The following is a 27,780-nucleotide window of genomic DNA, read 5'->3' as shown; positions in this document are numbered from 1 at the left end:
GAACTTATACACATTTATATTTTGAACTACATTCTACTACCCTGGAGTATAAATAGAATCCTTGCTTATTGCTCTTAACTTCTCACTAAAATCTCAACTTCCAATGGTAGATATAGAAGATAAGATTAAATCTTTTAACTTCCATAGCAGTTGTAGAAGTTATGTCTAAACTTTGTAACTTCCATACAATTTGCGGAAGCGGAAGTTACCAATCAAGTAACCACTCCAAGGCTCACTATATAACGACTCATTCACATCAAACAAAAGTAATTTTTTCGCGACTCCTAAAAAGTTGGAACTCTAGAATTTAAGAGAGAAACTAACTTAAGCATCAGAGGGTTCTTGGCCGGTCCACCCCAGTCACTTTTAATCGTGTATTTTTCTTTTCAGACCTTCCAAGCAATTACTAGTCCATTGAAGCCCGGAGCATTCAGCCTACTAATTTTCTTTGCATCATCAATTTATAATTAGAAAGGTTGTGTATCCAAAGCATTAATCTACCGATACAAATCACTAATAATGAATCATTAATTTTATGGCATGAGAAATATTTTTACATCAAATGTTGAGACATGCAATATCCTATCATTACTAGTGAAGAGCTAAGAGATACATTGTATATAAATAGAAAACCTCTATCCTCTATTTGTGATCAGAAAGAGGGGGGGGGGGGAATTGGCTATAGTATGGAGAAGGTAAATGAACGAGTTCTACAAATCGATATGGAAATAAAGAATTTAGAAGATCATTTGTAACAACAATGATCCTGTCTCAATGTAATAAGGCAAAAAGCGTAAGAATATAGCACAAACCCAAAAATTGTGTAAGTATATCAACTGAGTCAACAAAGAGTAGCTTCTCTTGAAAAAGAGAAGGAGACACTACTCGAGAAAAAGGAGACTCTCATTGTATAAGGTATTATATATCAAATTCAATACAAATAGTGAAAGAATGAGTGTTTATATTTATGCTTAGGCTTCATATTCAGTACTACCTATTCCCATATTTGAATAATCATCTGTGTCTTTTTTTATTATTAACAACTAGATGATGTCCCGCGTGATGCGTAGACTACTTTACAATTTCGTTTGAAATTATTTTTATGTATATTAAAATTTACATATAATACTTATTTTGTTGTATAATATTAATGTTTGCCCAAAATATTGTTGAATACTTTGAAACTTGATTTCTTATTTCATATTTTATTTTTAAAAAATTGTATAACACTATAAGATAACATATTATAATATTTACTATTAAAAGTAGATTTTATTTTCAAACTAATTAAATAATTTTGAAATCTATAAATAAGAATTTAAAGCATTAAATACTTTTATACCCTAAAATTATATAAATTTATGCAACCTCCTAAACACTTCCTCAACTACTCTATTCTCACAACTAAATATGAAGACTTCAATCACAAATACCCAATTCATTATCTCAATGAAATTAAGGAAATTATTTATAAGTATCAATATAAAGAGAACGTGATTAAACAAAAAGAAATTTGCTAAAAACACATCCATTTATCAAAATTTAATTGTCTTTAGTTGGGCTTCCATATCCTTCAATAAAAAATTGAAAATACTTATAAATCATCATCGATTTTTATTTTATCAATATGCTCATACCACACAAAATAGCAGTAAAAAATCTACAAAGAAACCTATAAATTATGAGTTCTAACACAAAATTAAAAAAAAAAAAAATAGCTAACTTCATAAATAATCAATTAGAATATTTCTTTTTAATTTTCTTTAGCTTTAAAACAAAATACATTTATAACTTTCCCAAACCAAAATCTCAAATATCCAAAAACTCAAAGTGAATCATAACCTTCACAAAATCCATAACGTCCTACTTCGACATCAAAATCATGAGATACTGTCAATGAATAAAAAACACAAGCCTCCTTCCTTGGTTATAACCTACTCATACGGGTTAGAATCAAATGATACTGCAACGTTAGAGTTATGTAGGTATCATTGAAAGGTTGAAGGTAAATGACATAATTTTTGGTCTGAGTGTATTTGAGATGGGATTGTATAAAGGGCTATGTGCGTGTATATATAAAGGAGCAAAAGTAAAATCAGTGAATGGAAATGCAAAGAGTTTTTTGTGTATGTGAGAGATGAAAAGTCTTGAAATATTGAACCAAATGAAACAAGTAGTAGTCTTAAAACATTGAATAAAATATGTAACAAAAGGTAGTCTTGAAACATTGAATCAAAAAAAAAATAAAGAGTACTCTCTACTTTTAAATTTGTTCTTATCTCTAATGTGGCTTAAGGGTATTTCAATTCTTTTCATAGAGTATGCCACATGACAGAACTTTATGCTCTCTCTCACATGAAATCTCTGTTTATATATATATATATATATATATATTGATGATTGATTTGTGTTATTGGAAATAACGTAGTATAAAGTACTAGTTTCTTTTTCTTTTATTTCCTATTTAACCAATCCAAATTTCATAAGTGCCAACCCAATGTTTTAAAATTTGTTATGATGATGGTTTCTATCTGGACATTGGAGCATAATATTTCAATACTGAGATGCATTTTAGGTGCGTATATAGTTAGAATTGAGTTACACTTAGTGTAAGTCTGTGTTCATGTTACACTATTCAATTTTTTAGGTGATTAATATTTTAAAAATTCAACTGCTGAATAATATGTTCTCATTTTCTTAAAATGCGCGCCAAAATTTGTGTTAATTGTAGGATTAGTGAAATGCAAAATCAATGAATGACTCCAAAATTGTATTCACCCGATAGTTCATTTTGTGAGAGTCAAACCTCGTTTTATTGCCTAACTGATCAACAAGTCCGTTTGTTTGCGATTTGTGGAAACCTTAAAAAGGGGCATTTGTAAAAAAGCTAGACTCTATCGTGTATTTGAAACAGCTTTTTATGCTTCTCTAAAAACAGAAATTGATTTTAAAATGCATGTTTAGGCTGCACAAACGCCTAAACAAACAGATTCAATCAACGTTAATAGTTTCATAAGAAAGTCGTTAAACATCACTCTGTCCAGGGTGTGTGGGGATAGGAGTATTCATATTCAGACCAATATGCTTGACACAAATGCCATAACCGGGTAGAGCATTTTTTGTATTCTATTTAAGTTAAATTACAAATTATTTCCTCTAATTTTGCCTAAAATTAATGTAATTAAGCCATATAACTTTTGATATATTCCATTACTATCTGTCGAAATTGCCTTGTCTAATTGTATATTATTAACTCTTCCATAATAACTCAATCATTGGTCACCTTTAAACTTTGCAGGGTAAAAATAAAAAAATAAAACACAATCCAACCACAGATATTTCTAAGTACATCCAATAAAAATTTTCAAGTGATGTTGTTACATTGTCAAAGTTACACTAAATATAATTTGAGCTCAATCCATACATATTAGCTGATATCTTCAAAATTGGATTTACAATCTAATATTTTAACCAGTACAGAATATGGGGATTATTTTTACTTGTAACTTGTATTAAAAAATATATATATATATAAATTGTACCAATCAGTACAATATAAATTCTAGAACTTTTTTTTTTTTATTCCACTAGTATTGAGTAAGATCTTAAACTTACCTCTTCAATACTATATATGTTTGGGTGTTCATAAAATAATAGATTGGGTAGATCATACATTAATGAATTGGAATTATATGGTGAATTTTTTAAAAATGTGTTTGAAAGTTTATATAATAAATAATAGAAATGAACGAAATATATAAGTAAAATTAAAGGAATGAATATTGTCTCCCTCACGCAAAAACATGGGAATAAATGTAAAATCCTTTAAAAAAATCCATTCCATTCCCATGTCTTACCCGCCAAACAAGCTACAAGAGTGACCAATTTCTGGGCATCAGATTATTGTATTACATGGACTAGAGAGAAATCTTATGAGGTGGCTCTAAGATGATGACTAGAGATTTGGAACTCAAGACCTTATAAAAATCATAAGGTTTTAGGAACCATAAAGTCAATCCCTTTAATAGATTGATATTAGTATTATGTAAAAATAAATGTGTAAAAAAAAATAAAAAATAAAAAAAGCTCTTTTTGTACAAAATAGACAGTAAATTTGCATGAGCTGCGGTTACTCTAACGGTATCTATTATTGAAACCACGCAATCTATAGTTCAAGAATAAAATTCGAATATGCCTTATGCACCGCGGCCGACACCCTCTCTCTCTCTCTCTCTCTCTCTCTTTTTTTTTCATTTTGTAGAAGGGCATCACAATATGATTCAGGGACAGTATCTTGCTAGCTAGCTGCGCTTCACCCAGCCGACCTTCACCATAAATACCTTTATCTCGAGCACTTCTTTATTCACTTCCTTGGCTTTGTATTACAATTTACAACACCTTTCATTCTCTCCCTCGTCTCTTTCTTTCAAGCTGAACTCTCTCTCTCTCTATTTTCGGAAATTCATTTTCCTTTGCTCGCAACAATCCTAGCATCTCTTTCTTTTGAGAATTCTTTATATACTATAGCGTATAATATGACTGTGTTCTTTCTCATCGGGGGGGTCTTTATGGTGTAACAAAACCTCACCCTTTTCCAGAGATTGTACCTCAAGAGGAGGTATTTAAAAAAGGGACAAAATTTAAGTACAGTACCTTAGGTATTGTTTCTTAGATTCCCCTTCTAAAATTCAGTCATGTGGCTATTTAACTAAAAAATATACTTCCATCCCATATGAAAAAATTCACATGGCAGAATCTTAAGAGGGGAACCTAATGAACAACATCTAAGTACTGTATCTAAGTTTTGCTTTTAAAAAAGGGAGATAGGGTTATGTCTCAAGGGTTATAGTAAAAAAAGGGATTTGGTTTTTTTTTTTTTTTTTTTTTTGGTTTAATTGACGGTGAAGGGGGGTGGGGCGGAGTATTTATACTAAAAGTGAGGGAGATAGGATTATGTCTCTAGTTTTAACAAGAACTGAACAATATTATCCATGTGTTTAACAAGACAATATCACAATAAAAACAAATCCTTAATGTCCATGCATTTAAATAAGTTAGTATTGATTTGTTTGTTTAAATAAAAGGGATTTAGGATATGAAATATTTACAATAAAAGTCTATATCAACATGGGACAGGGCGGGGCTAAAGTATCTAAACTCATCCCTGCCCCACCCCATAGCAGGGACTAAATTCTCGCCCCATTCCCAACCCACCATTTATGTGGAGTGGGAAAAACCTATGAGGTGAAAGTGGGTAGGGACGAGTTAAGGCACTGTGGGGCAAAATTGTCATCTCTAGTGTAGTGGATTCGTTGTGTTGGTGAACAAATCCTTCAATGTGTGCTATGATTTACACCGCTTTTTAGTCATTTAGCTTTACAACCATACAAGCAGGCCAAACAGGAGTGTTCTCTTAATGCAACCCCCAAAAAGGACAGAGATAACAACTCACTCACTGGAGAAATTATAAGGTCCTCATGGTGGATAAGTGTTATGGTTCACCATTCCACTAAAAGACTCCCACCTGTTTAAAATTGCTGAGTTAGAAATTTTTTTTAAACAAAAACTAATTACTGATTCAGTAATTTTAAACAAGTGGGAGTCTTTTAATAGAATGGTGGACAAATGACGTGGTCCACTAGATGACTGTATAATTTCTCTACTCACTGACCCATTTTTCCATCATTGCAGTTTTTGTTTTTATTTTTATTATTATTGTTGTTTTATTCCCTTTTGTTGTTGTTTTATTCTTAATTTCTATATATCTGTATAACTTATTATATATTTGTATAACTTTAAAATTATTAATTTTTTCTAATGTGAGATTAACCAACTGTTTTTTATTTTGAGAATACTACATATTTAACATACACACATGGGGAGAGGGGAGAGTGGAGAAAGTTTTAAAGAAATTGACAATAGTATGTATATATATATATCCAAAACTAATGTGAGTTAAAGAGATTTAAAGTCTGTACTGTGTATCCAAGAGTTAGGCTCTTCTGGATATACACCACTATCAGTTTTTTTAAGACTTTCTCCTCTTTTCCCGTGTGTGTTAAATATTTAGTATTTTTTTTAAAATAAATAAATATATATATAATTTTTTATTTATGATGTTACCCGTCACTGGTCGGACTAAAGAACAAGTATTCATTCCGTTTTTCGATTCTTTAATAGTATCTATTATTAAAACCATGCAATTTGTAGCCCAATCTAATAAAATTCGAATATGCCTTTATGCACTACGGCCGACACCCTCTCCTTTTTATATTTTTAATTATAAACTTATTATATATTATTAATCATATTATCAATCTAATTTATATTATTAATTATAAACTTATTATATATTTATACAACTTTAAAATTATTAATTCTTCATTTAAGATGTTCCCGGTTCTATCACTTGTTGGACTAAAGAACCGGTATTCATTCCGTTTTTCAATTCTTTAACAGTAATTTATAGCTCAATCTAATAAAATTCGAATATTCCTTTATGCACCGCGGCTGACACCCTTTTTTTTTTTTTTTTTTTCTCAATTGGGGCATCACAATATGATTCAGCTTATTTTGGGTCCGTTTATTTTTCTAGTGGGTTTGTTTGGATACAGCTTATTTTATTGAAAACAAAAAATTGAAAACTGAAAACACTGTAACAAAATAATTTTTAAACATATGAATAGTGCTGTATGACTCGTTTTTAATGAAAAAATTGATGAAAAGTGAGGTTTATGAATTTCATAAATAGTGCATAGAAACCACCGACCCGTCAAACCCGACCCGACCCAACTCGACCCACCGGGTTGGGTTAGTTTTTAAGGCTGGGTGGGTTGGGTTGGGTTACAAAAAAAAAATTTATGGCGGGTTGGGTTGGGTTTGGGTCATAAAATTACAAACCCGCCAAACCCAACCCGACCCGCCCATATTTAATATATATTTAAAATATATTTTTATATTTAATAAATTTTTTTAAATCAATTGTAGGGCACTTATATATATATATATATATATATATATATATTTAAATATATATTATATATTTAATAATTAAAAAAAAAACAGTTGTAGAGCAGCATTTCCTCAATTCCTCCTACTAATACTAATTTAATATATATATATATATATATAATATTATATAATTAATAATTTTTTTTAAATAGCCAGTTCTTCCTATCCTATATAAAAGCCAATTAGTTCACACAAATCCTAATAAATTACTATTGTTGTTTAGTCATTAGTGTTGTTTGCCTTTAAAAAGTTACATTGATACTAATCTTTAAGTTTTTTTAATATATTAATATATTTTTTTCTATTCAATTTAATAATAATAAAAAAAAAATTTCAAACCCATGGGTTCAACCCGACCCAACCCGACCCATGTGGGTTGGGTTGGACTTATGTGATGGATTGGGTTGGGTTGAATTTTTTTTGACCCACCCTGGTGGGTTGGGTCAAAAAATCCCCTCAACCCAACCTAACCCGACCCATGCACACCCCTACCTTTCATTCTCTCCCTCGTCTCTTTCTTTCAAGCTGAACTCTCTCTCTATTTTTGAAAATTCTTTTTTCTTTGCTCGCAGCAATCCTAGCATCTCTTTGTTTTCAAGCTAAAACTTCTCTCTCTATTTTCAAAGATTTTGATATTTTTTGCTCATAACAATCCTAGCATCTCTTTCTTTCAAGCTGAAACTTCTCTCTCTATTTTCGAAGAATTTGATATTTTTTTGCTTGCAACAATGGGCGATGAAGAAGTTGGCCCTGCTATCGAAATCGATCTTGGCACGACCTACTCGTGTGTGGCTGTGTGGGAAAATGACCGTGTGAAGATCATAGCCAACGACCAAGGGAACAGGACGACGTCGTCTTATGTGGCTTTCACTGATGAGGAGCGTTTGGTCGGTGATGTGGCCATGAACCAGGTCGCCATGAATCCCAGCAACACTATCTACGGTAAAGTTTCTAATATGTCATTTTTAAAAAAATTTATTTATTAGAAAATGACGACGGTCGTTTTGATGTAGTGAGATTCGATTTGTAGAGGGTTGTCATGTCAAGGAAACTGTGATTTTAGAATGGTTATGTAGGTTTTATTCTCTGAATTTTTTTTTTTTTTTTTCCCTTTTTGCTTCATGTGTATTTTTTGCTTTCTTATTAGATGAAAAGATAGCTATTTCTATGAGTGTGTAGAAGTTATGTAACAAAAGTTCTTTCATTTTTGGGTTTATTATTATATTATTTTTTAGAATCAGATGCGACAATTTTAGATTAATTAGAGAAAAAAAATTGCTAGATTTATGTTGTTTTGTAATCTAATAATTTAAATTATTTATGAAGCTGGAAGTCTTACTGTACTTAAACATAAATAAAATTGCATTTTCGGTCGTGTGAGAAATACAAATATAGTGTCGTAGTTTTCTTTGGAGTTGGTTTGGTTTTTTTTTTTTTTTGGGTAGTCATCAATACTTATTGGCTTTATTAGATTTGAATGATTATGACATTATGTGATATTTTTGTCTATTGGATGCTTATGTTCTATCCTCTGTCGTTCACAGATGTTAAGCGTCTGATTGGTAAGAGATTCAGTGATGCCTCTGTTCAGAGTGACATGAAGCTTTGGCCATTCAAGGTCATTTCTGATTCTGATGATAGACCCAAGATTGTGGTCAACTACAAAGGCAGGAAGGAGCAGTTTACAGCTGAGGAAATATCGTCCATGGTCCTTAGTAAGATGCGTGAGACTGCTGAGGCCTATCTTGGTACGACAGTCAAGAATGCGGTTGTGACCGTTCCAGCTTACTTTAATGACTCTCAGCGCCAGGCAACTAAGGATGCTGGGGTCATTGCTGGTCTCAATGTGATGCGTATCATCAGTGAGCCCACTGCTGCAGCCATTGCTTATGGTCTTGACAAGAAGAAGGCCAGTGTTGGCAAGAATGTTTTGATTTTTGATCTTGGTGGCGGGACTCTTGATGTCTCACTTCTTACAATTGAAAATGGTAAATTTGAAGTGAAGGCCACAGCTGGTGACGCTCATCTTGGAGGGGAGGACTTTGTTAACATAATGGTGAACTCTCTTGTTAAGGAGTTTGAGAGGAAGAACGAGATGGATATTAGTGGGAACCCCAGAGCCCTTAGCAGGTTGAGGGCTGCTTGTGAGGGGGCAAAGAAGACACTATCATCCGCTAAAAAGGCCACCATTTACATTGACTCATTGTATAAGGGTGTTGACTTTCATTCAAAAATTACTCGTGCTTGTTTTGAGGAGCTAAATATGGAACTCTTTAGAAAGTGTATGAAGCCTGTTAAAAAGTGTTTGAGGGATGCTGAGATGGACAAGAGAGCTGTCGATGATGTTGTCCTTGTTGGAGGTTCTACTCGGATTCCCAAGGTGCAGCAGCTGTTGCAGGACTTCTTCGAAGGAAAGAAGCTTTGCAAGAGCATCGACGACCTAGATGAAGTTGTTGCCTATGGCGCTGCCATTCAGGCTGCTATCTTGACTGATGAGCGTAACAAGAAGCTTCAGGATCTGGTGTTATTGGATGTCACCCCTCGGTCACTTAGGATGCAGACTACCAACGATGAGACGACTGTTTTGATTCCAAGAAATACCACCATCCCCACTATGGAGGTGGAGTGGGTGTTCACCTATTCTGACAACCATTCTAGCATCTTCATCCCGGTTTATGAGGGTGAGAGAACAAGTACCAGGGACAACAACTTGCTAGGCAAGTTTGAGCTTTCTGGCATTCCTCCAACTCTCAAGGGTGAAGTTCACATCACTGTCTGCTTTAAAATTGATGCCGATGGTATCTTAAATGTTGTCTCTGCTAAGGTCAAGAGCAATGGCCAGAAGAAAAATATCCCAATCACCATCGACAGGGGAAGACTCTCTGGGAAAGAAATTATGATGATGGTTCAGGAGGCGGAGAAGTACAAGGCTAAGAGGATGAGCACAAGAAGAAGATTATGGCCAAGAATGCTTTGAAGAACCATGCATGCAACATGAGCACTATCAATCACAAAAACCAGGTACTTTAATTTTCATATAGCATGAAACACCATCTATCAGCATTGAATTATGTAAAACCCCTATTTTAATAAAGAATAGAAGTTAAGTTGTTAAAGGAACTTTCTCGTTTCTATTCTCTGTATTTGTTTATTTTTCTCAAACTCAATTGTATTTGTGTCTTTTGGTTTATTATATACGACATTTTTCTATGGTGCAGATAAGCAATAGTATGGGGAAAAATCGCACTTGTCCCAAGTAGCATGAGCTCAAGCTGGATAACAATCCAAGCTCAAAATGTTACACATGCAATGAATGCAAGGAATATGGCAGTAATGGAATGAGATACAGATGTGAAGATTGCAACTATACTCTTCACAAAGATTGCATGTTTAGCAAGCCCACCACAACCCACGAGATCTTCAAAGACTTCATTTTCAAATTCTATGAGCAGCCACCCCCTTCGAAACTCTTTGGCAAAACAACCAAGAGATATTGTAATGCTTGTGGGAAATGTGTCAAAGGTTTCATCTACCATTGCCCTGAAAAGGACTTGGATTTGCACCCTTGTTGTCTCAACCTCAAGAAAGAACTCCAAATTGATCATGTGAAATTTCACCTTCGTGAGACTAAGTCAAAGTGCAAATTTTGCTATCAAATTGATTTGTCAAAAATTAAGGTGTGGTCGTATGTGTCAAAGTGTGGTGAGTATAATTTTCATGTTTCTTGCATAACGGAAATAATGGTTGAGGAATTGGAGAATGGAACAACTAATATTTTGGCTTTGAAGAACCATGAATGCAACATGAGCACTATCAATCACAAAAACCAGGTACTTTAATTTTCATATAGCATGAAACACCATCTATCAGCATTGAATTATGTAAAACCCCTATTTTAATAAAGAATAGAAGTTAAGTTGTTAAAGGAACTTTCTCGTTTCTATTCTCTATGTTTGTTTGTTTTTCTCAAACTCATTTGTATTTGTGTCTTTTGGTTTATTATATACGACATTTTTCTATGGTGCAGATAAGCAATAGTATGGGGAAACTCGCACTTGTCCCAAGAAGCATGAGCTCAAGCTGGATAACAAACCAAGCTCAAAACGCTACACATGCAATGGATGCAAGGAATATGGCACTAATGGAATGAGATACAGATGTGAAGATTGCAACTATACTCTTCATAAAGATTGCATGTTTAGCAAGCCCACCACAACCCACGAGATCTTCAAAGACTTCATTTTCAAATTCTACGAGCAGTCACCCCCTTCAAAACTCTCTGGCAAAACAACCAAGAGATATTGTAATGCTTGTGAGAAACGTGTCAAAGGTTTCATCTACCATTGCCCTGAAAAGGACTTGGATTTGCACCCTTGTTGTCTCAACCTCAAGAAAGAACTCCAGATTGGTCATGTGAAATTTCACCTTCGTGAGACTAAGTCAAAGTGCAAATTTTGCCATCAAATTGATTTGTCGGAAATTAAGGTGTGGTTGTATGTGTCCAAGTGTGGTGAGCATAATATTCATGTTTCTTGCATGACGGAAATAATAGTTGAGTAATCGGAGAATGGAACAACTAATATTTTGGCTTTGAAGAAGTTGGGGTTGCCTATTCAACATCGATTGAAAAGAAATGGTGGGATTGGTAAAATGTGCGTGAAAATAATCAAAATATTTCTCAAGACAATTATTAGTGCTCTTCTTGGTGATCCAACTATTTTTATTAGTCTTCTAGTTGATTTGGCTAACAATTGAATAGATAATGGTGGTATTGTATTTATTTTTTATCAATTGTCATGTGGACATGTATTTCTAGGTTAAGGTTATATTTGATGTAATTCTAAGTAATGATATAAAATTTAATAATTTTTTGCTATATTCATATTTTGAGAATTTAACCATTTGATTATTACAATGTCTTCTTCAATATTTGCATAATTTTAATATGATTAAAAATTAATATTTATATTATCAATCAAGTTTTTAAATTTTAAGTTTTTGCAGCTTAGAATTGTGCATATGGATCAAATAGTAAATAACATAAAATTTGACATGTGTGTTAAGAACATATAAAATATGTACTTTAACAGTTAGATTTTTAAAATATAAATTCAATAAAAAGTTATTAAGTGACATAATATTAATTAAAGTTACATTAGGTATGACTTAAAAACTATATATTGCTTCCCAAAAAATCCAGCCCTTTACATGTAATAGGAGTGTATGTCTTCGACTTAAAGCAAAAGACCATAACAAACATATGTAATAGGAAAGTCTTCAACTTAAAACAGAAGACCATTACTCCTAATACTACACAAGCTTCATTTCCATTGAACTTATAACAAGTACAAAGCAGAGGGGCATTCATATAGTGAACAACAGCCTCTGACACAATCATCAAGAATCGGTTCAAGTCATTTATTTCAGCACCGGCTTTAGTTGTGTTGTTGTAGTCCAATGACTCATCATAGTATATATCCCACCATTTCTTCACTAGCAGCTTGATGTCTTCCCCGTCCATCTTTTCTCCCTCGCTAGTGTACCTCCATGGCTTAGAGCCCCATAAATTAATCAAAAACATACCTCATTAGTATTACATATCGGGCAAAAAATGTTCAGATTTTTTTGAACCTTGAGATTGTTACTATGATCAAAGTAGATAACACAGTAACAACTTTGACCTTTTCAAATTCAATATATGACATTGCCAACACAAGGTTTTAAACTGGGGAGAGATTGACTATAAATATCCATGAAAAACATGTTCAAAAAGTCCTGCGGGAATCACATAAATTTTGAGTAAGCCACAACCCACAAATTACTATTGCCATAAAGTGAATAGAACAAAGTCATACAAAATGTGTGTGCTTCAGTTTTGTATAGTCAATGATGTACATCCCCACGTATTAGTCCAACGGGTAGAAATTAGCTTGATATGAATCTTATCAAACAAAGCCACGTGACCCTAAAATGTCACACACAAACAGGCAATTAATGCGATGCATCCTGCAATTAATGTGAATTTCATGAGATACATGGTAGTTTTTATACCGCAACAAGATTTAGGCATTTTTACATATACACCACTGTTAGTTTCTTTAAAACCTACACCCTTTTTTCGTGTGTGTTTTAAAAATACTCAGTATTATGAATCCAGTCAAGATTGGTTACATGTATAGTTTAAACCCAATCTAGATAAGACAGGTCCCAATCCTACCTACTTTGGAATTTAACTCAAAAAATTCAAAATTATATGACGCCCAATATTTCTCCAATCTACACCAAAACAATGTTTCAAAATATAGGATTAGTGACATGCAAATCAATGAACAAATACAACTTTATGGGGGACAAAAAATCCACCAGACCTAATGCCTTGTTTGGATGACAAGAAAAATATAGAAAAAACTTTATGAGAGAAAGAGATAGAGATCACTCAGGTCATCAGGGTTGTCGACACGCAAAGTTCTCTAGAGTGTAGAGGAGTCTGCTTTCCGGTCTATTGGGCTTGAATTTCATGTGGACATCATTGTGATCTTTCAAATCAAAAACCAAAAACAAAAACACACAAAAACAGATTTACTCAGGAACATACAAGTGCAAAGAAAGCGAAGAGGGGATGAAACCAAAGGAAAAGTAGTGATACGGGATGTGGGGGGATAGGAGTATTCATATTCAGACAAACATGCTTGACACAAATGCCATAACTGGATAGAGCATTTTTTGAATTCTATTTAAGTTGAATTACAAATTATATCCTCTACTTTTGTTTAAAATGTAATTAAGTCATATAACTTTTGATTTATTCCATTACAATCTGTCAAAATTGTCCTGATCTTGAAAAAATAAAAATAAAACTTGCAATATTGATTTATCATCGATGTTTGATATAGTAAATCATCAAAAAATTATTTATAATTGATTAAGAAATCAAATATTAGAAACAACCCCTCACACAATGTCATTTTCTGACATCTTCCTATTTCTAGTAATAAATGTGTTAAATTGATTTCTTTGTCTTTGAAAATAGAAATTCTTACAATATTTTAGATTTTTTTATGTAAATTATTTTTTCTTATGTGTTGTTATTCATATTGTTCTGATTAAATTGTTCCATTTTGAGAAATTTTAAGCTGGTATTTGTCATTTGATTTGTCGCTTTGAAATTTTTTGGTGTGTGTGCTTGTTTGGTTACCAAGAAATTGCATGAAAGTTAAAAGAAAAACGGAAAATAAAAAATTAAACATAAATGCCACATAAATTGTTGATGTGAATTTCTAAAACCAGTTAAATATTTTCATTTGTGATTAAGTGACATGTAAGCAATTTATTAGCCATATCAACATTTTTCTAGAGTTAGATGATGGCAAGGAGCACACTGAAGTGGGTATATAAGGAGTATGGTTTAAATTGATATTGAAGTTTTTCTAATGACCAAAATGAAACAATCCCTAAAAGTCAAGAACTCGGAGGCAAAATTCTAATAATTTATCATATTTCTATTGACATGAAACAAAATATTGTTTGTATGTTCGATAAAATAAGTTATTATTTTATTTTTACAAGATTAATGAATAATTTATTATTAGAAGGGTTGTGTATCCAAAGCATTAATCTACCAGTATAAATCAATAACAATAAATCATTAATTTTATAGCATGAGAAATATTTTTACATCAAATGTTGAGACATGCGATATCCTATCATTATAAGTGAAGAGTAAAGAGATACATTGTATATATAGAAAAACTCTATCCTCTATTTGTGATCAGAAAGAGAGGAAATTGGCTATAGTATGGTCCTATGGAGAATATAAACCAACTCGACAAATCAGTATGGAAATAAAGAATATAGAAGATCATTTGGAACAATGAAGATCGCATCTCAATGTAATAAGGCAACGAGCAAAAGAATATAGCACAAACCCAAAAATCGCGAATCAATGTAAAGAAGATCAACTGAGTCAACAAAGAGACATAGCCTCTCTTGAAAAGGAGAAGGAGAAACTACTCGAGAAAAAGGAGAGTCTCATTTATTTAGGTATTTGGTATCAATTGCCAGAAAATTCATGGAGGAAGGGGTGTTTATATTTATGTTTAGGCGTCATATTCATTGCTACCTATCCCCATATTTGATTAATCATTTATGTTGTTGGAAATAATGTAGCATAAAGTACTAGTTTCTTTTATTTTTATTTCCTATTTAACCAATAAAAATTTCATAAGTTCCAACTCAATATTTCAAAAATTGTTATGATGATGGTTTCTATTTGCACATTGGAGCATAATATTTCAACACCGATGCATTTTAGGTGCGTGTAAAATTAAGATCAAGTTACGGATTCAGATCCTCTAGATTTCTTAGGGTACTCTATTAATAGATTTCCTTAAATCTTAACCATACTTTAATGATTTAATGGTCTAGATTCTGCTATGTCAGCATTCCACTAACAATATTCTTAAAAGAATAAAATAATGTTGCAAACAAAACAATTAAGATTATTGTTAGTGGAATGCTAACATAACAAAACCTAGACCATTAAATCATTAAAGAATTGTTAAGATTTAGGAAAATCTATTTGGTAGAGTACCCTAGAAAATCTAGAAGATCTAAATGCTCAAGTTACACCTAGTGTAAGTCTATGTTCATGTTACACCATTTAATTTTTTAGGAGATTAATATTATAAAAATTCAACCATTGAATAATATGTTCTCATTTTCTTAACATGCACGCTAAATTTCATGTTAATTGTATGTTATTAACTCTTTGATAATAACTCAATCATTGGTCACCTTGAAACTTCGCAAGGTATCAAAGTAAAATGCAAACCAACCACTGATATTTCTAATTAAATACATCCAATAAAAATTTTCAAGTGATGTTGATATATTGTCAAAAGTTACACCAAGTATAATTTGAACTCAATCCATATATATTAGCTAATATCTTCAAAATTGTATTCACCAGATAGTTCATTTTTTGAGAATCAAACCTCGTTTTATTCCCTGACTGATCAGCAAGTCCGTTTGTTTGCATTGTTGTGGAAACCTTAAAAAGGGGCAATTGTGAAAAAGCTAGACTCTATCGCGTATTTGAAAGAGCATTTTATGCTTCTTTATAAAAACAAATTGATTTAAAACGCATGTTTAGGCTGCACAAACGCCTAAACAAACGGATTCAATCAACGTTAATAGTTTCATGAGAAAGTTGTTAAACATCACTCTGACCAGGTGTTGGATTAATTTATTTCACTTCATCCCAATCTATAAAAGAGAATTAAATAAACAAATAAAACAATTAACTAAATAATAATAATAATAATAAAAAATAAAAAAACAGCTAACTCAGAGGGAAAAAATAGATGGATTACTCAGTGTTGCCTTTAAAGTCATAGGTTCGATTCTGCCAGCAACCTTACAACACAGAAGAGGGAGCTAAGAATACTCATCAAAACTATTCAATTTTCCCACAAACAAATACAACTTCATGGGGGACAAAAACACTCAACAAACTAATGCCCTGTTTGGATGACAAGAAAAATATATAAAATCTTTATGAGAGAGAGAGATAGAGATCGCTCAGGTCATTGGGGTTGTCAACATGCAAAGTTCTCTAGAGTGTAGAGGAGCTTGCTTTCCGGTCTGTTGGGCTTGAATTTCATGTGGACATCATTGTGATCTTTCAAATCAAAAACCAAAAACAATAACACACAAAAACAAAGAAACTCATGAGCATACAAGTGCAAAGAAAGCCAAGAGGGGATGAAACCCAAGGAAAAGTAGTGAAACGGGAAGTGGGGGATTCAGACCAATATGCTTGACACAAGTGCCATATAAATTGTTGATGTGAATTGCTTAAACCAATCCATAACAGCATAAAAGCAGTCCATAATGAAAAGATTCAACCCAAGCTTTACAGATTACAACAATGGTGTTCACACAGTAAATCACTCAGAAAGAAGCTACAAACTAAGAGAGAAAAGAGAGCAAGTTTGAGAGAGAGAAGAAGAAAAATTATGGTGAATGACTACTTTACTGCTCATTACAGTGATGTACAATATATATATACACAAGGATCAACAATGGCCTCATCCAGGATCCCTGAATTCATGGGATTGATCTGTAAAGTGCAGAGAGTAATTAGGAACTAAGTAACTGTTAAAAACTACTTAATAGACTGCCTAACAAACTTAGCTTATCCAACAATAACTATACAAAACACAGCGTAGCACATGGATAATAACAGACATATAAAACGCAGCGTTTCAGTAAGTATAAACGCAGCATTTCATTAAATATATTCACAAGTCTTCGTGTGACCAGAACGGCATCATTTTGATGAATTCTTGAAGTAGCCGTTGGAAACTAGCCATTGGGCATGCTCTGTTGACCTTTGGGACTTCTTCTGGAACTACTCTCAACATCCCCCCTCAAACTTGAGGCAGAGTCAACCAAGAGTTTGTTACGTAAAACTAGAAAATGGGGACCAGGCAAGGGTTTTGTAAAAATATCAGCGAAATTGTCACGGTCAAAGATGAACTTGATCCCCAAAGTACTCCGAAGAACATAGCCCCTCACATAATGGTAGTCAACCTCAATGTGTTTGGTTCTGGAATGAAACACAGGATTAAAGGCCAAAGCAATAGCAGAATTGTTATCACACCAAAGTATGGGAATGTGAGGAAGAAACAGCTTGAGTTCTTTGAAGAGTGTGTGAAGCCAAGGCACGATACTCTGCCTCTGTAGAAGAACGCGAAACAATGGATTGTTTCTTGGAAGACCAAGAAATTGGGCTTGAGCCAAGGAAAATCAACATGCCAGTAGTAGACTTTCTGTTAGTGGGGTCACCAGCCCAATCTGCGTCAGAGAAGGCTAAGAAGGTGAGAGGACCTGGAGCAAGATGTATGCCAAAATGCAAAATACCCCTCACATAACAAAGAACACGCTTGGCTGCCTCCAAATGAGAAGTAGTGGGATGATGCATAAACTGGCAAAGCAGATGCACACTAAAAGCTAAATCAGGGCGTGTGAAAGTCAAGTATTGGAGAGCACCCACCATGCTCCTATATTCAGAGGGACCAGGTAAAACAAAACCATCAAAAGGAGTAAGACGCACATTAGGACAGCAAGGAGTCTTTTAGGGCTTGGAATTCTCCATTTTGAACTTGTGAAGCACATCTGAGGCATATTTGGATTGGCATAAGGTGAGCCCAAATCTTGAAGGCATAATTTGAATGCCTAAGAAATAGGAAAGAGCACCCAAATCCTTAAGCTCAAAAGCTTGACTAAGAGAAGTGACAAGATGAGAGACTTGGGAAGATGAGTTGCCTGCGATGATAATGTCATCAACATACACAAGGAGATAAATGATGATTTGATGAGAGTGATACACAAATAAAGAGGAATCTGCCATGGAAGCTTCAAAACCAAGATGCAACAACTGAGAGGCAAATCTGTCAAACCAGGCTCTAGGGGCTTGTTTCAAGCCATACAAAGATTTATGCAACCTGCAGACATGATGAGGAAAGCGACGATCCACATAGCCTGGTGGCTGCTCCATGTAGACTTCCTCCTTTAGAAAACCATGGAGGAAGGCATTGGAGACATCCAATTGCCTGAGAGGCCAATGAAGACTCACTGCTATTGAAAGAACAAGCCTCACTGTAGCTGGTTTCACAACTGAACTGAATGTCTTAGTGTAGTCCACACCTGCCTGTTGATGAAAGCCCTTTGCAACCAATCTAGCTTTATAGTGAGCAATGGTTCCATCACTGTTTAATTTCAGCTTATACACCCACTTACACCCCACCAAATTGATGCCAATAGGAGCAGGAACAAGAGACCAAGTTTTCTGTCTTTGTAAGGCAAAAAATTTTGCATCCATAGCTTGAACCCATTGAGGAAACTTAGAAGCAACCTTGTAGGATAGAGGTTCAGTATGAGTGCAATCAAGCATAGCCTTAAAACAAATTTTAGGCTTAGTGATACCATTCTTAGATCTGGTGGTCATAGGATGGGAATTGATAGGTGCTTGAGTAGAAATAAGAGTAGAAGCTGAAGTATTTTGTGGAGGAGCAAGTGGCAAGGAAGGAGAAGGAGTTGAGGCAGTAGGTTGTAAAGTGGTAGGTAAGTGTATAGGCTGAGATTGGGATGGAGATGGAGAGGGAGACTAAGATAAGGAACTAGGAATAGGAGCTAAACTGGGACTAGATACAGATGGGATAGGAGTAGAGACATGTATGGGAAAAGAAGAAGAATCAGATGTGTAGGGACCTAGGATAGAAGGTTGATTGGAAGAGTGAAGGTATAAGAGATTGGACAGCCATATGTCTGGAGTTGGTGGGTGAGAAGGTGTGACAAAAGGAGATGTAAGAGGAAAAAGGGAATTTGTGCTCATTAAACAACACATGCCTGCAGGTATACAACTTGTTAGTGAGTAAATCAAGGCACAAGTATCCCTTAGAAACATTGGAATAGCCTAAGAAGATGCATTCTGCTGTTCTGTGATTAAGTTTGTGTTGACTGTATGGTCTGAGGTCAGGGTAACAAGCACAGCCACATACTTTAAGAGAAAAGATATCTGGATTATGACCATAGAGTTTAAACTAAGGTGACATGAGATCTAACTGTTGACACCCTATTTTGCAACCCGTATTTAACCTCACATGAAGGGTAAAAGAGTAATTTCACATTGGAAATATGCATCTTGATTCTGGTCATTAGATCCTTAATCTCATTTCACCAAAATGATCTTAATGTTGTAACGATCAAATCAACTGGTCATGAGCCCTAATCGGACCATTAGATTGAAAGTTATCATCAAATCAAGTTTTAATGGCTGAGATGCACTATTACAAATTAAGTCTGACTATATATGATTATGAACAATTGATTTCAATTGGTTATAAATATAATCAATTTGAGATCGATAATATGTCATAATTTGATTGGTTAGGACTACATTTTATGGTAGAGTTGCATACACCTAATTAACTAGATAGTTAAACATTAATTATTCAATGAGTAATTTGTGCAATTATCTTTTAATTAGAGTAAATTTAGAGCCAATTAAGTCTGAAATGAGAGTGATTGGAGCCATTTAATGTTAATTGGGAGCTAATTTGGGGACCTATTAATGTTAATTGTGCTGAAACCATTTTCTAACAAATGACCTCTGCTTACCATTTCATTGATATCTCTCAGCATATTTTGAATCTGTGAATGAGGTTATTTTTCCCAGAAACTAGACATCCGGGGCTTCAATTTGAGCACAAGAATGAGACAATTCCGATCAGAATTAAGGCAGATATAATTTTTCAAAGTTGGCTCTATAGGCTGTGACAGCAGCTACGGGAAAACCGAATTTTGGCTTGCTCCTCACTCCCACCAATCTTTCCATTTAATGCACCAGATTTTCCCAAAGGCTAAAATGAGGTCTAGGTTCATGATTCCTTGTCAACTCTCATTAAATGGCCTTCCATTCATATTTCCTCCACCACTACTATATAAACCCCCCATCTCCTTCATTCCAAGACACACAAAAAATCCCCCTCTCTTCTCTTCTCTTGAGTTCTAGTGAAGTTGAGTAGTCTTGTCATATCTTGGTCTTCCTGAGACTCAAGGTATTGAGTGAAACTCACTCTCCCTCTCCTAGTTCTTCTTTTCCTCCACCCTTAGGACCTCCATCAAGAATCTCCTCCTCCATTACATGGATCTTGCATGAAGATATAATCCCCTTCTCTAACTGTTTGCTTATATTGTCATGATGAGAATTTAAGATTAAAGCATGATAATTCTCTTGAATATGTTTGAATGTTCTTAATTGTTCTTATGTGTTCTTCATATGTTCTTAGTTGTTCATCACATGTTCATGCATATCACTAGATTTAATCTTAAATCCACATCAAAAATATGAAAAACATGTTTGTTTAGTAATTCTTTCAAATCCTTGAATCTAGGTTATCACTATCCACACACATTCACTAGAGTTTATTTTTCAATTCAAATGTCATGCTTAATAAATTGAATTAGGGTTTATCACATGCACACACATTAAATTCAACATACAAATTGATTGACATATTGGATGATATGATATGAATGTTGGCCACCATAGTCTAGAAGACCGGTTTCACCGGGTAAGGTGGGTGCCTAACACTTTCCCATCTTGTAACATAGCCTCCGAGCTTAGATCAAGGGTTAGTAGATCAAATACTTATCCATGTAATTTTTGATTTTTAGATTGTAACTAAGAAACAAAGCCATGTACTTTATCTTAGATTGTATCTAGGACCAAAGCCATGTAATTTTCCTATGATCAATGTAAATTCAATTTCAAATTAATAAAATGAGGAATTTTCATTCATGGTTTTCTTATTTTTCCAATAATTAAATAAGTGGCGACTCCATTGTAAAACTCTTAATCTAAAGGGAAGAATATAACTAGTCGAACCTCCACTTTGAGAGGCAATAACATGACCCCACCCATTTACGTGGGTTTGGCCCAACACATTTCAAATGAAAACGGGCCGGGGGCGCGGTCTCTCACAGTGGCGACTCCACTGGGGAATATTGAGGGCTAAGCTTCAATTAGGTTATGGTGGCCAACCATGTCATTGTTCGTTTATTACTTTTCGTATATAATATGTCTAATATGTCATTGTATTGCATTTCATGCATCATTTGCTTGAATGAAATTTATTTTATTTGTGTGCTAGCCCGGAAGCCCGGTAGTATTAGCCGTGGATTGTGGTTTTCCTGAGACTCACATACCCAGCGGTGAACCTACCACCCACCGCGACAAGTATCATCATGGTTATGCCATGGTGGTTCATAGGGACAAATTGTACCGTTCGGACCAACGCGGCGCTCCTAGCGTCACAAGTTGGGAGGTACGATGTCCTAGCTTGTGGGGACCTTTAACCTTCCTTCTACCCATGTTGTAATGACCCATAGAACCTACCTTTAGGTCGGTCCATGTAAATTGCATTTCATTACGCATTTGTTTGGCCGTTGTTTGAACCATGATGACTCAAGTCCAACGCTTGAGCCCATCATGATTGTTTGAACATTGTATGTTGTGAATGAACTCAAACCCAAAAGCCTAAGATTGAACTCTACTTGAAATGGAAGCCCAATTTGTTTCTTGAATGAGTCTAAGCCCAACACTTGAGCCCATCAAAGGTGTATACGCATGATCAACATCAAAGGCCAAAAGCTCACAAGATGCATGCCTTCCAAGTGTAAGCCCAAGCCATTTCAAGCAGATACCAAGAGATCAAAATCAAGGTTCAAGCCTTCCAAGTGAAAGCCCAAGCCATTTCATCATAATCAAGGTTCAAGCACACCAAGCCTCAAGCATCCTCAATGGACCAAGAGGAAGAAAGTGGCCCAACTTTGCCTCACTCTACATTTGGTTTGCAACATCATGATTAAGCTTAAAGTTTGATTGTTTATTCCATGTTTCTATGTTTCATTGAATTCAAATTTTTCATGTAGCATTTAATGAGCTTTGTTTGTGTATATATATAATAAAAAAAAACAATTCAAGATTTCCAAATTTCCCAAAAAAAAAAGTAGAAAAATTTTCAAATGAAAAAAGCCTTTGGACAAGGGGCATTGAGCCCTTAAGTCATTTAAAAAAAAAAATTCCTTGAACTAGGGGCATTGAACTTCCTAGTGACTTTTTTAAAAAAGACCCAATTTTTTTTTCTTTCTTTCAAGATCAAAAAAAAAAAAAAAAAAAAAAAAAAAAAAAAAAAGAAGTCTCCTTTTCAAAATGGTACATGAGGATCCCTTGGACAAAACATTTTTAGAATCTTGATGTTTAAAAGCTTGAGCAATCAACTTGTACCAAGGAAGGATTAATTTCATTTGATCCATGTAAAGACTTTGCTACTTGACTTAGAATATAAGAAGAAATGGTCTTACAATGCAATCAAAGAAAATCTATCCATCAGAAAGTTCAAAAAGCTCATGCATTCATTCCAAATTTCTGAAAACTTTTGTGTCTCCAATAGAGCATTCATACCTTTTCTTTTAAGAGGAATTTATTAAAAGAGCTCAAGTCACTGTGCCTACAAGCAAGCATTACTAGGGATAGGAGGCCGTCTTTGGTAAAACAAGATTATACCTTAACACCTAGAATGATCATTATCCATTGCTAGCCCATTTGAGCCTTTAAACACTTAGCCTCTTTTTTTGCATGAACCCACTAAAATCTAAACCTAGGGTGGGAAAATTCAAAGTATGCATGCTTAAATCTCATGTTAAGAAGGAGTTGACCATATAGTTTTGAAGCTAATTGATAAAGCTCTCCTAGAAGACATGAAAGACAAGTGGAGAATTCATTAAGCTAAAGATAAGAGATCATCAAAGTAAAAGGAGTTTTCACTCAATCAAGGAAAGAGAAATGAAATTCCATCAATGTGAGAGAAAACAAAAAGGTGTGCATCAAGTTTGAAGAGCCTAAAATTCATCATACCAAGAGGAATACAAGATTCATCTAAAAGAGATTTCATCAAAAAAGGAAAAGATTCATCAAGCACAAAAAGGTGCAAGTGCATTGAGGTAAGAAAGAAGTCTAGAGAGTGCATCAAAATGACCAAAAATCATTAAGCTGAGAAATACAAGGAGGGAAAAAGGTCCCCAAAAGTTCATTCAATCAAGAGATGAAAGACTAAAAAAAAAAAGAGAAAGAAAGAAAAAAAAGAAAAAAAAGAAAAAAAGTCCGCTAGGCTGAAAACCCAAAAGGGCGGTCTAGGCAAAAGTTAGGGCCAAAGAAAAAAAAAAAATTGGAAAATCCTACCAAGTTGGAAACTTGAAGAAGCAACCTAAAAAAGAAAAAGAAAAAGAATTTTACAAGATGAAAGTCCTGAGGTATGATTCAAGAGGAATGAGCATAAAAACAATTGTTGATACAAGTGACCAATGAAGACTAGTGCGAAGATGACAAAGAAGAAATGGGAAAACTCCTTCAATACTTGATTTTCAAGTAATGCATACTTGGGGGAAACATCATAGGGAATTTTGAGCCTTTTATATCTTTCATTTCATAACCCAAACCCGGCGTACATTACAACCCATGAATAAGACCTCCTTGAAGTCTTGCTAATTGTAGGCGCATCTTAAACTCTAATAATATTTTCTCTTGAGTTGAAAAGGAAAAATGCTTAAAATTGTCAAACCCCATAGGATGACATGTCCGAGAAAAAATTTCTCAAATTCTCAAATCCTTAAAATGACTCAAAAGAACTTCCAAACTTGGAGCACTCTCCTTGTTTGCACCCAACAATGTGATTCATAAATATTATCACATTTCATTTCTTGATTGCGTTTGGAGACTTAATCTGACGATGTTCAAAAGGATGAAGCAAATTTGATTACATGAGTTTAATGATCTTAATCCTTCCTAATCAAAGAGATTTGTTCGATTCTTAAACGCTTTGATTTGCCAAAATGGTTGTTCAAAGAATCACCTCTTGTTCATAATTATAAAAAAAAAAAATAAATAAATAAATAAATCATTCTTTTCCAAAATCTAGTTCACTTGAACTACGTCTTGACCTGATCCTCTATGACAGAGGTACGTAGGCAGCCTTGCAAAGGCCCGGTCCCATTCACCCAAACAACCTTGGAGAACAAAGTCAAAATAATGTGACAAAATTGTTTGGGTGTATGTTAGGCTAAACTCGTTTGTTTTGCATTAAGCATGTTTTTTTTTTTAAGCATGTTTAAACTTAGAGCATTGACCTATTTATATTGTGTGCAAAATTTCATGATAATTGGTTTCTAACAAGCTAGAGAAAGAAAGCCTTTTTGTAGGAACCAAGGATGGCGGACTATGATTTTCTTTCATGTTCCCTAATGGTCACAACATCAAATGAATTCAACTTCAATCTAAGCATGGAATATGCCCCAAACTAGGGGCATTGGGTAAGTATTTCCAATTCATTTCAATGAATAAATCCATTGCTAATTGAAATTATCTTTTTGCAGGAATTAAGCAAGGACTTATTTAGCAATCCGCATCAACTTCCAGCCAAAATTATTCTCATTCAAAGGATAGGTTTTTCAAAAAAAAAAAAAAAAAAAACTCATCATGAATAAATCTTCATCACCTTTACTCCAGCTTTATCTTCATCTTCTTCACCTTTTGATAATGAACAAATCTTCATATTTCAAAAAAAAAAAAAAAAAAAAAAAAAAAAAAAAGAAGGAAATTTTCAAAAAAGGCCTTGGGACTACGGGCATTGGGCTCGTACTTCTTAGGTTGCTTTCAAAAAAAAATCATCAATCAAAATTTTCAATTCCTTCAAAAAATTCAAGATTACCAAATTTTTCAAAAAAAAAAAAAAAAGTCATCAATCAAAATTTTCAATTCCTTCAAAAAATTCAAGTTTTCCAAATTCATTTCAAAAAAAAAAATCTTCATTAAATTCTTCTTCAGGAACAGAAAGCTATCATCCTCTTCCATATTCTCCAGTGGTGCAACAACAAGTCAGTTGTCCACCCTCAGCATTCATCGAAGCATGGAATATGTCCCAAACTAGGGGCATTCACCAGGTATGCCAAAATCTTTTCAATGAATAACTCTGTTACTAATTGAAAGTATTTATTTTGCAGGTATTAGGGTAAAAGGCCCATACACATCAACATGAATAATACCTTCCAATTCCATCGGACCTCTGGGAAGCACGTCCAAATTTCAATCCATCGGACCTCTGGGAAGCACGTCCAGATTTCAATTTCAACGGACCTCTGGGAAGCACGTCCATAAAATCAAACCATCGGACCTCTGGGAAGCATGACCTCTGGGAAGCACGTCCAAACTTCAATTTCAATGGACCTCTGGGAAGCACGTCCAAACTTCAAACCATCGGACCTCTGGGAAGCACGTCCAAAACTTCAATCCATCGGACCTCTGGGAAGCACATCCAAATTCAATTTCAATGGACCTCTGGGAAGCACGTCCAAAATCAAACCATTGGACCTCTGGGAAGCACGCAATGGACCTCTGGGAAGCACGTCCAAACTTCAAACCATCGGACCTCTGGGAAGCACGTCCAAATTCAAATCCATTGGACCTCTGGGAAGCACGTCCATAACTTCAATCCATCGGACCTCTGGGAAGCACGTCCAAATTCAAATCCATTGGACCTCTGGGAAGCACGTCTAAACTTCAAACCATCAGACCTTTGGGAAGCACATCCAAATTCAATCCATCGGACCTCTGGGAAGCATGTCCAAACTTCACACCATCGGACCTCTGGGAAGCACGTCCAAAACTTCAATCCATCAGACCTCTGGGAAGCACGTCCAAAACTTCAATCCATCGGACCTCTGGGAAGCACGTCCAAATCCAAACCATCGGACCTCTGAGAAGCACGTCCAAGACTTCAATCCATCGGACCTCTGGGAAGCACGTCCAAACTTCAAACTATCAGACCTCTGGGAAGCACGTCCAAAACTTCAATCTATTTGACCTCTGGGAAGCACGTCCAAAATTCAATTTTAACGGACCTCTGGGAAGCACGTCCAAAATCAATCCATCAGACCACTGGTAAGCATGTCTTGTACTCAAATTTTTTTTTTTCTTTTTTCTTTTCCAAAAAAAAAAAAAAAAAAAAAAGGTTGCATGCATGAACTACGTTTAGACCTGATCCTCCCACTAAGAGGTACGTAGGCAATCTCCCTCGAGATTCGGTCCACATTTTGATCCAGAACATGACCGTCTGCATTTTTATTTACATGCATCATACATTCACCACGGTTAAATACTGATTGCAAAGTTAGGTGTCTCTTTCATACATTGGCATTCGCTTTTCAAGCTCTTCCAATGAGGGGCATTCTGTTGACACCCAATTTTGCAACCCGTATTTAACCTCACATGAAGGGTAAAAGGGTAATTTCACATTGGAAATATGCATCTTGATTCTGGTCATTAGATCCTTAATCTCATTTCACCAAAATGATCTTGATGTTGTAACGATCAAATCGACTGGTCATAAACCCTAATCGGACCATTAGATTGAAAGTTATCATCAAATCAAGTTTTAATGGCTGAGATGCACTATTACAAATTGAGTCTGACTATATGTGATTATGAACAATTGATTTCAATTGGTTATAAATATAATCAATTTGAGATCGATGATGTGTCATAATTTGATTGGTTATGACCACATTTTATGATAGAGTTGCATACATCTAATTAACTAGATAGTTAAACATTAATTATTCAATGAGTAATTTGTGCAATTATCTTTTAATTAGAGTAAATTTAGAGCCAATTAAGTCTGAAATGGGAGTGATTGGAGCCATTTAATGTTAATTGGAAACTAATTTGGGGACCTACTAATGTTAATTGTGCTGAAACCATTTTCTAACAAATGACCTCTGCTTACCATTTCATTGATATCTCTCAGAATATTTTGAATCTGTGAATGAGGTTATTTTTCCCAGAAACTAGACATCCGGGGCTTCAATTTGAGTACAATAATGAGACAATTCCGATCAGAATTGAGGCAGATATGATTTTTCAAAGTTGGGCTGTGACAGCAGCTACGGGAAAACCGAATTTTGGCTTGCTCCTCACTCCCACCAATCTTTCCATTTAATGCACCAGATTTCCCCAAAGGCTAAAATGAGGTCTTGGTTCATGATTCCTTGTCAACTCTCATTAAATGGCCTTCCATTTATATTTCCTCCACCACTACTATATAAACCCTCCTCTCCTTCATTCCAACACAAAAAGATAAAAAATAAAAA

General features: G+C 34.4%; 2 non-coding genes and 1 pseudogene across 2 annotated transcripts; 1 reads left to right on the top strand and 2 right to left on the bottom strand.

Moving 5' to 3' along the window:
- The first annotated feature begins 7,619 nt into the window (after nt 1-7,619).
- On the top strand, nt 7,620-11,161 carry LOC115980461 (annotated as a pseudogene).
- Nucleotides 11,162-13,441: 2,280 nt separating this feature from the next.
- On the bottom strand, nt 13,442-13,548 carry LOC115983021. The gene has a single exon (XR_004089836.1). It is a non-coding gene; the product is annotated as a small nucleolar RNA Z107/R87 (small nucleolar RNA).
- A 3,036-nt stretch (nt 13,549-16,584) lies between these two features.
- Nucleotides 16,585-16,691, bottom strand: LOC115983022. Its single transcript, XR_004089837.1, has one exon. It is a non-coding gene; the product is annotated as a small nucleolar RNA Z107/R87 (small nucleolar RNA).
- Nucleotides 16,692-27,780: the final 11,089 nt, after the last annotated feature.

Source organism: Quercus lobata, chromosome 3 (genome assembly GCF_001633185.2).
Source record: "Quercus lobata isolate SW786 chromosome 3, ValleyOak3.0 Primary Assembly, whole genome shotgun sequence".
In the NCBI taxonomy this organism is placed as follows: domain Eukaryota; kingdom Viridiplantae; phylum Streptophyta; class Magnoliopsida; order Fagales; family Fagaceae; genus Quercus; species Quercus lobata.
The sequence above is the reverse complement of the archived record's forward strand: the minus strand, read 5'-3'. Positions and strand labels throughout refer to the sequence as shown.